The following is a 13,941-nucleotide window of genomic DNA, read 5'->3' on the forward strand; positions in this document are numbered from 1 at the left end:
ACTTTACATATTCTGTGAAAGCATTGCTTTTATACTACATAGGTAGTATAGTTACCCATTGTGTAGTATCATCTACAATGGTAAAAAGATATTTGTACTTACTGTAAGCTTGTACTAGAGTAGGTCCCTAAATGTCAATATGGAGATGATCTCCATAACATTGTATAAGAGGTGTTGTTTGTATTTTTGGTATTTCATTACATTGTATGTTTGCTTTGATACAATCTGTACACTATGCATTTTTATTGTCTGTTATCCTTTGACTTATAATCTTAGGATACTCTCATATGAGTTTGTGCAAGTAATCAAAATTAACATAACCCATTTGTCAATGTAAATCAACAATAGTGATTGTGTTAATAGATTGTTTATTATGATGAGAAACTATCATATACAAGTTATTTTGTACATGTATTTCACTAATCTTTATATGAGTAGGAGAATAAATAATACATTCATTGTTTGTTTTTGTTAAAACATATCCTACTTTACATAATAGTACTTTACTAACAAGTGTGAAGTTCAGATTAGAATGATAGTATATGTTTTGTAGTGAAATTGTATTCACCTTAGTATGCTCATCAGCTTTGTCTTATAGTTTTATGTTAAATGTCATCACTCTACTTTTGCTAAGTATGAATGACAATTTATTTACAATTGTGACATTTATTAGGGTTGAGTTCCAGACGTTTGTAAGATAGAACAAGTATGGAGTAGTGTGTACATTTACACTAGAGTCCAATATATTAATACAATGTATTAGTTCAGTATCATTACAATGTATTACATTGATACATATGTTTGGATTGTAATTGAACTCCTTAATGACTTCTTTCATATTGTCAAATGAGTTCATAAAGTTGTCTACTTGTATAACACTATCCTCTTGTACTTTGAATGCTAAGAATATGTCAGATTCAGCAGATAGAGTGGATTGAGCAGGTAAGCTACCAGAACTTGATACTAAGGCTTCTACAATTGTAGACTCTAGCATTAGTGTTTTATTAACATCTTTAATGAATACTGTTTCGTTATTGTCTCTAATGAATACTACTACATTAAGTGTAGGTTAAGACAATGTAGTAGTAGTAGTAGAAGCAGTAGCTGTTTACCTATACTTTTTCTTTTGAGCTTCTATTGTTTTGCTTGTTAGAGGGTTTTGACAGTCTTTTGACATATGTCTGTACTTATTACAGTTGTAGCATTTAACTTTATTATAAGGCTTTGTTTTACCTTTAGCTACACTTTTGCCTTTTGTTTGTAGACTGTCTTATTCAGTATCTTGTTTCGTTTGAGAGTACTAAGAATAGTACTCAGTATATGTGTTTTGTAATTTGTGTATCAACTTAGCTAGCATCAGAATGTCTTTCTGAGCTACTGTAACTGTTGGTAGTTGATTATAATAGGTAATCTGTCTGTCTAGCATTGTTGCTACCCATCTATACTCATGAGGAGTAGTAAGGTTAATTGCTGAGATGTATGTATTGTTATTAGGGGCTTTATTATGTACAGACAACTGTCTGTAGATTTGTTCAATATTGTCTAACATCTTATCAAACTGTAATACATACTCTTTTACTGTAAACAACATAGATATGTCTACAGTATGTGTCATTGTTGTTTGAATGTTGTATTGTTCAGAAAGTGCCTTCATGAGACTTCTAACACTTGTATGTGTTGTGAAGTTTGTATAAATTGTATCAGTTATTGTTTTTGTTATACAATGATACAAAACATTGTCTGTACATATGCTAGCATCATTAGAGGAAGGGGGATCATGCTTAAGATGGTCTGAGAGTATCATGACAGCAAATACACTGTGTATACATAAGTACTATATCTTGTATCCCTTTACACTAGCCAACTTTTCTGTTCCCTCAAAGAACTTTATAATGTTAGAGTCCTTCATTATAGCATTAACAAAGATATGTGTTGTAGACAACATTGTAATAGGTTTAGGGGGAGAGGGAGGTCTATGGCTTGGTAGACTAGTAGGAGACAAAGGTGTTCTGTAAGAGCAAGTGTGTAAGAGTATTTAATGAGTACTAAGGCTCATAACCTTTTAACAAGTATAGTAGGAGTGCCCCAAAAACTCTCTCTTATTAAGACATCAAGCAAGTGTCTGCCTTATATACTACATAGTGAAGTCTAATAGTCTAAGACATTCTAAGTACAGTAACTCTACATAAGACAATTGAGGATTTCCTAATCTAGAGTACAATCTAATACTTTACTATTCTAGTAAAGCTCTAGTCTACTAAGGGGAACTCAAACCTAGAGCTAGCACACAGGTACATCAACTCTAATACTTACTTTATAATATTAACTAATCTTAATAATCAACATTCAAAGTGGGTAGATAAATTACTCTACTACTTAGAACAGTTGTTAAGGCAAGTAACTTTCTTTTATAGTAAGAAAAGAAAGGTTAATCAAGAAGTGCTACTAGTTCTTGATTACTTAGTAGCTTATACACAGGAATAAGTGTTAATACTAGGAGGTATTAAAGGAATACTATTTTGGATACAGGGGGAAATTCCCTTAGACTCTTTCAAACAAGGAAGAGTAGTATTAACTATTACCTATATAGTAGACACTCCTATCAATCAACAAATTTGGATTGAACAAATCCAAGGATACTCAAGCCATCTATACACATTACAACAACATTGTAATCTGTTACATAGTGTATTACTTGTACTAGAACAAGGATATCCAGATATTGTAAAAGTAAGTAACTTTTGTAATATTATATTAAACAAAGTTAACAAACTATAAAAAGTAGCTTTGTATCAGATTAAGGAAAGGATTGGAACATTATACATACAACAACTAGTACTAGGTACAGACAGAAGCTTATTATTATACAGTCCTTTATTATTAAATCCCTCAACCATTCTTATATTCCTACTATTTGTAGGAACACTCTTTATTATACATACTTAGAGTAGGAGGAAGAGTCAATTAGGGAACAGTACAAGATTGGCTCAAAGAAGAAGTTCACACTCTAGCTACTCCTATTCAAACAAACTGGCAACCTATTATAGCCTTTGAATTACAAGGACAAAGGCTTGGATACAACAATTTTTAGGTCTTAACAGAATAATTAGGTCTACTCAAAGTCAAGACCTACATTATAGAACTATACAAGGGGAAATCACATACTTGTGTAGTCTGATACAATCAGAGCAACAAGGAGAAAAGCTGGAAGGGATACAATCAGATTTGGATATACAGAGTTTGAATATTTTTAATATTCATACAAAGCTATAGGAAATCTTGGACAAGATACAGGACCTTACTAACAGAGTACAAGAAGTACAAGTTGAATCAGGAATATTACAAGTATACTTAAACAGGTTGGCACAGTCACAATTCAACCTAACTACTATATTATAAAATATTAGTAGAGAGGAACAATAAAGTGATAGGAGAGAAGGAAGTACTTCTAATACTTAATACTCTTAGAGACAAGAACATTTCACTCAGGAAAACACAGTCTAAGAAAATCAAGAAAGTAAACTATTAGGTTCTTCAGCTGAAGAAGAAGAGCTTGTTAACACAATACAAGGAGGAATCCAAACATTTTAAGACTATAGTAGAATTGAAACACAACATTCAGATAGACTACTAGGATCCTCTAGAAGCCTTCAAGGTCAGTCAGAAATTATTACTCAGGAAGGCTAGACAGCTAAAGAAATTGAACAGTCTATGTTACTAGATACCTTTATAGTAGAAGGAATACTAACATTAGATTATTATAGTTGGTTGTACCAGACCTATCAAAGTAGTACTAGTTCAGAGTCAGGTTCATTAGACTCTTATATACTAAATTCAGAATCTAGTAACTAGAAAGAGAGTAATATGGAGGGAACAAGGAAAATCAACCTGAAACTGTCAAAGTTTTCAGGACAAAAAGGGGAAGATCTAAAAGTGTTTAAAACAAATCTGGCAATACACTTCAGACATTATAATATTACAAATGGTTTGGATAAAGTAGAAACAGTAATCCTATACTTAAGAGGGAAAATAGTAAGTTACATGAATGGAAAGGTAATATTATTTGTGACAGAAGGAAAAAGCTTAGTTCCAGAAATCTGGAAAGATTATAATACATTTTTAACTGATCTGAGAGAAGTAAGTAGAAAATACTATAATTCTACAGAAACAGCTCAAACTCAAATACACAATTTGAGACAAGGAAAACTAACAATTATAGAATACAATAAAACATTCAAGAGAATATTAGCTTACCTACCTAATAAGTATAAACTAGGAGTACTTGGAAAGAATCCTGTCACAATTCATTTATATAAAAATGGATTAAACCCTAGCAAATTACAACAGTTGGTTACTATCCCTAGTTATACAGAATAGACATTCAAGGAATGGACAGATACAGCTCTCAGTCTAGAGAGAGGAATAGTACACACAAAAACATTTAGACAAGAATACAAGCCTCCTAGTAATTATTATAGAGTACTAATAGACATTGACAGGATAACAAAAGGTAGGGAAATGGCATGCTTTAAATGTGGGCAGAAAGGACATATGGCTAGGAATTGTACTAGAAGAAATCCTTAAAGTAAAAGGCCAAAGTATAAATTTAAAAAAAAGTTCACAAAAAGGAACACAGTAATCCCTGAAGAACAGAAAGTCTATATTAATGAAGAAGAGGAAACAGAAGGATTAAGTAAAGAGGATTTTTGATCCAGAGTTTAAAGATAGTAGAGTCTTTAAACTCAGGTGTAGAGAAAAAGGTAAAAAGAAACTCTACAAGAAAAGTAACTAACAAAAATCTACTAGACAGTACAAGTAGTACTCTATCTAACCTGTAAAGTAATTATATTATATAGAGGACAGTAAACAACAATTAAGACTATGTTTGATTCAGGTGTAGGATTAAGTACATTATTACTAAAGATAGTTAAAGCCCTCAAGTTAAAACTCATAAAGAATAACAAATCTAGGGTAATTGTCAGAAATGCTAATAGTACAATTAATAAAGGAGGATGAAAGTATAATGCTTGGGCATGGTTAAATACTGGAATTAGTAATGGATGGTTCAAATTTGTAATAATGGACACTTATAATAATAAGTGTTTATTAGGATCTAACTATTTAAACAAAGTAAAACCTTTGTTTAATTACTAAACAGGAGAAGTCAGAAGTAGTACAGGTAAGATTAAACTACTAGGCAAAAGTTGGGAAAAGAAAAAGAACCAAAACAGAGAGAAAAATGTAAAAGAATACTCTCAAATTAGAAGTATGAAGAAAACCAAAACAAAGAAGTTATCCTACAAACTACTTATACTATTAGATTCAGAATCAGATAGTAGTAGATTAGAAAGTCTTTAGTTTTCAGAAATAGAAAGATATAGTAAAGGAAAAGCTTCTATAACTCCTATTACAGTGTTAACACTTGTGACACTTATTAAAAGCTTAACAACACAGGAATTACAACAGAGCCCTTTAGGAACTATACTAGACATACAACCAGAATCTAGTATAAGATCATATTCATCAGACAAAGATATAAATACAGATGAAGAAATAACTACTTTATTAGACAAAGTAACTATTTCTAAAGAACAGGTAATATTACTAAAAGTACCTCAATACCAGAAAATTATTCTTTCTAAGTATAAAGTAAGAATGGTTACTTTTAGAGTAGACAAGAAATTTACAGACCTAGACATAATGTATAAAACAAGACTAGGAGAAGAGTAAATACAAAAAGTAAAAAGGAAAATGCAAAATATTTTATTATATAATGAATATGTTAAAAGGAAAAGGGGAAAAAGTACAGGAAGTACACCTCCACCTATAAAGAAAAGAAGGTCAGAAACTCTAGAACTGTCTGTAAAGAGGATAAATCTAGTATCCTATCAGTTAACAGAAACTAACAAGTAAGAGGAGTTAGGAGTACTCTAACAAAAACTATCTTATCAAACTAGTGAAGAACAGAAGCTTAGAAAACAGTTAAACAAGGTCTCTAGTATAGTACAGAAAGCTTTACAGGAAAAAGCAAAAGTACTAAACAGATTAGGAATAGGCTCAGAAAGAGATAAAAAGGAATTAGTGCTAAAGGAATTATAAGATTACTTAGACAGGTTTGATAAAGATAAAGCAGATAGATTACTAAAGCATTCCAGATGGGACATGAATATTAAACTAAAGGAAGGAGCAGAATTACCTAAAATGTGTCCAGTATATTCTCTAACCCTTATAGAATAAGAAGTAGTAGAGGAATTTATACAGGAAAACTTAAAGAAAGGATACATTAGAGAAAGTCATTCTAAAATTGTATTACTAGTATTCTTTGTAGACAAAAAGGATTCAGGAGCAAGGATGGTTATAGACTATAGGAAATTAAATCAGATTACAGAACCTGATCCATTTCCTATACTTATAATGTACACACTACTAGACTATTTAAAGGAAGCAAAATAGTTTACAACTCTTGACCTTAAAAGTAGATATAACAACATTAGGATAAAGTAAGGACAAGAATACTTACAAGCCTTTAAAACACATAAAGGATTGTATGAACTACTAGTAATACAGTTTAGAATGATGAATGTACTAGCAGTATTTTAGAGAGCTATGAATCAACTCTTTGAAGAATTAATAGGTAAAGGAATAGTAATATATTTAGATAATATTATTATCTATACTCAAACACAAAAGGAGCTATTAGAGCTAACTAAAAAGGTGCTACAATTATTAAGGAAAGCAGACTTTTATTATAAACCAGAAAAGTGCTTCTTTAATAAACAGGAATTAGACTACTTAGGTTTTATAGTCAATCAAGATAGATTAAAAGTAGATCCTTACAAGATAAAAGCTATATTAGAATGGCCTAGACCTCTAACAAAGAGAGACATTAGGAAAATACTAGGATTCTTTAATTTCTACAAGAAATTTGTAGAAAACTATTCTGGAAAAGTAAAACTATTATTAAGTTTATTATTACAGAAGAGAACTTTTACATAGGGAGACACTCAAGAAGCCTCTTTTAAAGCTATAAAAGAAGCATTTGCTAAAGTACTAGTATTAGTAAGACCAAACCATGAAAAGCAGTTTGTAGTAGAAACTAATGTATCAGACTTTGTATACTCAGTAATACTATTACAAGAACAGGAAGATAAAGAATTATATTCTATAGCTTATTATTCTTCAACTTTTAGTAAACAGGAAAGAAATTATGTAGCACCAGATAAGGAACTATATGCTATTATAAAAGTATTAGCAAACTGGAGACATTATTTAGAAGGAGCCAAGTATCAAATTAGAATAATAACTAACCAATCTAATTTGAAAACCTTTTAAAACAAAAAGTAATTAAACAGAAGACAAGTAAGATGAGCACTAGAACTAAGTAGATACAACTTCAAAATAGAATATAGAGCAGGCAAGAAAAATAGAGTAGATACACTCTCTAGAAGACCTGACTATGAGTTAGAAGAAAAAGATAATTAAGAAGTTGTATTACTCTCTCAGGAAATGTTCAAAGAGTCAGAAATACATATTAAAACAATGACAGTAGAAGAAACTACAGAAACAGACTCAGGAACTAATTATAGTAATAAAATACTGTTACTAAGAGAAAGTAAACAAGAAGAAAAAGTCAGAATTGTTTAACAATATTATAATAGTGTTATAGCTGGACATTCAGGACTCAGAAAGACTTTGGAATTAGTAAAGAGAACATATTATTAGTTAGGAATAACTAACTAGATAAAAGAATATGTAGATACTTGTGTAATATGTTAAAAGACAAAACACAAGAGAGGAAAAACACAACCACCATTACAACTATTAAAAATTCTAACAGGACCCTGGGAACATGTTACAGCAGATTTTATAACAGGACTACTAGTTACACAAACTAGTAAAGATATAGTACTAATAATTGTAGATAGATTTTTAAAGATAGGAATCTTTATTCCTTGTAAAAAGGAAATAGATTCTAAAGAAACAGTAAAGTTATTCATACAACATGTTTTCTCAAAACATAGGTTACCTTTGAAAATAACTACAGATAGAGGACCACAGTTTGCTAGTAACTTTACTAAGCAAATATGTGCACAACTAGGTATTAAACAAGTATTATCAACTACTTACTATCTAGAAACAGATGGACAAACAGAGAGAGTAAATCAGGAATTAGAACAGTACCTAAGGTGTTATGTTAATTACAGACAAGAAGATTGGGAGGAGTTTATCCTAATAGTAGAATTTGCTTATAATAATAAGTAGCATTCTGCTACTAAACATACACCTTTTTACCTAATATATGGAAGGCATCCTAACATGACTTTTAACTATAGAAAGTCAAATGTAGAGGAAGCAGACAAATACCTAGAAGAAATAAAGATAGTACAAGCTAATGCTAAGGAAGTAATAGAGAAATCACAGAAACAAATGAAAAAGTATACTGACAAATACAGAGGAAATCTTCTAGAATTAAAGGAAGGAGATTTAGTTTTACTAGATAGTAAAAACTTAAATCTAGTAGTACTAACTAGAAAGTTGGCAAACAGGTATATAGGACCATTTGAAATAGAAAAACAAATAAGGGTAGTAAATTACAAATTAAAACTACTAGAAGGGATGAAGATTCATCTAGTTTTCTACTCAGAATTATTAATACCTTACAGAGAAAAGGAATATCCAGAAAGACAAGTGTATACTAATCTAGACCCAGAGTTAATTAACAAGGAATAGGAATACACAGTAGAAAACATACTAGATAGTAGGAAGAGGAGGAATAAATATTAATATTTGATCAAATGGCTAGACTATCCAGACATAGATAATACTTAGGAACCATTTAGAAAAGGATTAACTAATTCAGCAAAGTTAATCAGGGAATTTCATATAAATCATCCAACAGTAGTAAAGCTACTATATCTAGAAAACTGGTTAACAAAAAGACTAGAGTATAGTTTACTAATAAGTAAAAGAATACTAGTTAAAGAACAGGATACAGGAGACATAATCCTATAAGAAGAACAAATGTAGAAAGATTGGATGAAAAGGAAATCAGAGTCTTCAGAATACTTTAGTATTCTAGCTTCAGATTCAAGTACAAGAGAAATTAGAGAAGGGTTGGAAAAACTTCAGCTAAACAACAAACCTACTATAGAGAACCAACCTCTAATAACAAAAAGGAGACAAACAAGTAATTACAAGAGATGGCAACCTTAGAAAAGGAGAAACAATACTTAGGACACAGAAGAATCTGAAGAAGACAATAGTACATACTATATAAAAACATTACAATTAGAAGAGAAACACACTAATTGTAAGGAAGAGTATAGTAAAATGAAGGAACACAATACTATACTAGAAGATTCTATTATACAACAACTTGAAAGACAACAGTAAATACAACCACAATTCACTCAAGAAGATATAAACAATATTATAGATCTAGACAGGATACTAAGAGCTCTTATTAAAGAAATAAGACAAAAGTACATAGTAAGGTATAAAGAAGCAGAAGCAGTCAACAAACCATGGGTCAGAAGAACATAGGAAATAATTATGAGTAGTTACTTTTTGAAAGCAAAAAGTAAGGAAGACAAGAATTTCTTGAGGGAAACTATTAAAAAGGGAGTCACTCCTATAAGAGGAGATAACAGACTCTGGATATAATAAAAAGGTATTATAGTATGTGGGTCCTGAATATGACATTAAACTATTCCTATAATAGATCTTGAACAATGAGAATATTATAGTATTTGGGTCCTAAATAAGACATTAAACTGTTCCTATAATAAATCTAAGAGAAAAGAGATTGTTATAGTAGTAAAGTCCTGAATAGGACTCTAAACTGTTCCTATAATACATCTGAAGACACTAGATTATTATAGTATAGTAGCTCTTAACTGAGTGAGTAATGTTCTGAATAAGATATTAAACTATTCTTATAACAAATCTGAAGTACTAGATTGTTATAACAATATGATTTGAGTAAATCAGAAAATTTCTCCTATTACAAGGATAAAAAGGGTATTAGTATATTATATGTCTCCTCTACATTCACAAGAACATATAATAAGGTGCTCTATACACACCTTCTGAATAGAAGTAAAACTAAAGGGGGTAACTAAACTGGAAACCACAAACAAGAGGGAATGACTTCCTACCAGTTAAATTTAGCCTTTAGAGTGTACTATTTCAGTCAGAGAGTCTGAATACTAGTCAAACTAGAGCTAGCTAGTAAAGAACTGGGAAGTAGAGGACACATTAGTTCATATTACAGACTGATACTGAAAGTAGAATTATAGTAACTAAGGTAAAGGTAAAAGCCCTTTTGATAAGTTAACTAGTTACAACTGTTAAAAGGAAAACTATACTCACAAGTGTAGCTCTCACTTTTCAGCCATGAAAGTAGGCTATAAAAATTAGCCAAAATGAAAGGAAAAGGCATTTATATTCACTTTAATAATAGAATACAAAAGAGGCAGACTATAAAAGTAAAGTATCTAAAGGAAAGATACTAGTACAGGACATACAAAACAAAGGAAACAGAAAGGGGGGGAAAGGACACAAATCCTACCCAAAATTAAATCCTAGCCTAATTAATTATAAAGCAAGTATTTTACAATAGTAGTAATACTGTTTAAGAAAGTATTACTTAGGAGGGACTGGATGTTAGGAATTGTAAAATACAGTAACTAAGTTTGGAAAAGCTTAACTCAAGACTTGGAACTAAGTAGTTTATATACAAAACTCTATTAGTTACAAGTCTAAAGATTGGCCAGATTAACTAGACTACCTTTGTTGTCCTACTTAGTAAGAACTCCAGCTCAGTATTATTAACCTCTAATCATTACTAATAGGTGATCAATCTATTAGTAGAGAGAGGGGACAGGAAGGAGTAAGTACTAAGTTAGTTAGGAAAAGGTAACAAAACCTGTAAACAAGGTCTTTATCTCTCTAAGGTTAAACACATACTCTAGTACAGTATTACTTAATAACCTTAACTAAAGACAAGTCATTTGAAATGCTTGTATAGAGAGGGGATCTGGAAAGAGTATAGTGTCTAGAGTAAGAAGTATAAAGGAAAAGACTAAGAGAAAACCTAAAGAGATAAAAGGAAAATATTATACTTACTTGAGGAGAAACTATATAGTTAGTTAGAAACACTTTGTACAAAGACAAAGGACTATTAAAGCTAGTAAAAAGTTAGAGCCAATACTCTGAAGCTTTATACTTAAGGAGGACTAGTACTAGTGAAGGAAAGGGAACTGAGAGCTCTGAGGAGAGACTATAGGAAAGTAGTCTCCTTTATACACTTTACTTATACAGATAGGAAAGTAATAAAGTCATAAACATGAGGACTACATAAGGACAATATGAGGAATACATGAGACAATCTAGAACTTTAGTTGTAAGTTCTATGATTGAATACAGAAGTACAAAGATAAGGTTAGAAGTTAATAAGGATAATTGTCTCCTAAACTAAGTCTATTGAAGAGGACTTAGGGAAAGATTTAGAACATTAGTTGTTAGTTCTAGAGTGTACACAAGACAGTCTAGAACTTTGGTTGTAAGTTCTAGGGGTAGTACAGAAGTACAGCCTTTTATATTACAGAAGTCATAAAGAGTCATTAGAAGTTATAATACTCTACCTTATAAGAAAAGTGTATTACAAACTAGTATATAGAAAGTACAGGTCAAGTCAGACAGAGTCACAAGAACAATAGAAAGCTCTACTTTATGAGAAAAGTATTACACAGCTTACATAGTATAACTAGTTAGGAGGACTCATAAGGAGTCATTAGAAGTATGAGAGGAAGTATGGAAGATATAACAATATAATAAAAGAGTCATTAGAAGATTAATCTAGGATACAAGAAGACACAAACTAGTGTCAGCAGATTAATAGAAGACATAAACTAGTATAGTATACAGTCTGAAGGATTAGCCAGCTCCACTTTATAGGAACAACAGTGAAGGGAGTTACTAAAGTTACTAGAGTAACATTACTCTAGCAAAAGGTATATAAGGAGGCCAGTTTGGCTCTCAAAAGATAGTTTTATCAACTTAAGTTACTTAGTACTTGGAAGTACTCTATTACCAACCTACTAGACTACACTTGTAGCTTGACTAAAGTAGGACTCCTCTACCCTCTCACTCTACAAGTCTACAAGTCTTACCCTCTATACTCTATTCTGTTACTATTCCTAAGGATTAGAACTAGTAAAGTGAGTATATTTAACAAGAGGTCTGTATATATTAAGCTAGATCTGCTCATAACTACTAATCTAGTAGAACAGTAAGAGTGGCAGTTAGCTTAGAAGGGTCCATGTTTATACTATAAAGGAATCAATACTAAACTAAAAGGAGTAATAAATAGAAGAAGGGTAATAAAAGTTTAAAAGGGTTTAGAAAGCTTAAAATTTAAAAATGTAGAAGGGTTAGAACAAAGAGAAAAGATTAATGTAACAGTAAGTACTAATGTCTAAAACATAAGAGAGTCATAGGGTGGTAATAAGTAGTCTTGATCTGATGTCAAGCTTAGAGTAGTTAGGAGTTTGATCCTAATATAAGGTTGTCTATAAGTAAAAGTATTAGACTGAGAATAAACTTCCTAAAGGGGGGGAGTAAATTTCTTAGTTGTTTAGAATACTAGGGCCAGAACTCTATATTAGAATATCTCTTCCTACCTCTAAAGACTGTCAAGGTTAAGCTTGAAATAGTAACCCTTAGAGTCAAACTCTATATACTAGTTATATGAGAACACATGACTCTAGAGAGGAGAGTAATGTTAGGACACAAACATTTATCAGTATATATAGTGTAGACTAGGTGTTAAGCTAAGCTTAACATTGTACCCTTTTAGTGAAGAGGTTCTATGTATGGTCCACTATATATAGTAATCCCTTACAAAATGTACAAGATCAGACTAGTTCTATAGTCTTGATCTTGTCTACTCTAGATAGTCCTGTACTCTTAGGCTTACTCTATATACTCTACTCTTGTCTCACTCTTACTCTCTACCTGTTTCACAAGTTCTGACTATGTTCTAGTGCTTACATTCTGTATTTCTGTTGTGTAGGATAGTTGTAGCCTGGGTCCCCTTGCTGAGCCTTCAGGTCCCCTCTATACTGTCACTGACACATAGGCAGTTTCCCACACTGTGGTTCTGTATTATGACAGTAACAACACAGCTTTCCAGATATCCATTGTTTGTAACTCAGACTGCTATACACTATAGCCTATCAGGAGTCAGTTGCAGACCCTGTGACACTGATACGTGTCACAGGCAAGTTGAGACTCCGACTGTTTCATCGCCTTAGCTGACCGGGTGTATTGAACTTTAAGATAAGTAAAGTGACACACTCTGTAATGCCCAATCTATCCAGGTTTGATATCTTATCAATACTGGCCACCCTCAAGTAGTACACCGCTAGGCAAGGAGACTGTACAACTGAAGTTCCCACGGTGGCTTGTAGTTGACATGAAAGGATTCGTCATGCAAATACCCTGTCCTTCGCAAATACCAAGCTTGTCTAATTGTATTCATCTCAAAGTGTGAATCCATCATCGCCATCGCTCTTTCAATCGATACTCGCACAGTCCGATGTCTCTGTATTACCAATGCCGGACTCGGTCTCCTTAGCTTGGCTTTTCCTGGAACGACGGAAAGGCGCGGGCGAACGAAGAAAACGTCCAAGACGAAGGAAAAAAGCGAAGAAGAGCCGGGCGGGGAGTCCGGAAGAAAGCGATGCGAAATACGCATACACCGACGAAGAACCCGTTGTTCCGGTTGATAGGGCGGTCTGTTTCTCAAGAAGGCAAGGATAGAGATCGGGAGGCCGAGACACCGCCTCCACTACCTGCTCCTCCACCGCTACTGACGATCCTGCCGATTGCGGAACGCTTCGTACGATCAGGGACACTGACTGCAAACGGGAGTACTAA

The sequence above is a fragment of the Fomitiporia mediterranea genome, assembly GCF_000271605.1.
Source record: "Fomitiporia mediterranea MF3/22 unplaced genomic scaffold FOMMEscaffold_9, whole genome shotgun sequence".
In the NCBI taxonomy this organism is placed as follows: domain Eukaryota; kingdom Fungi; phylum Basidiomycota; class Agaricomycetes; order Hymenochaetales; family Hymenochaetaceae; genus Fomitiporia; species Fomitiporia mediterranea.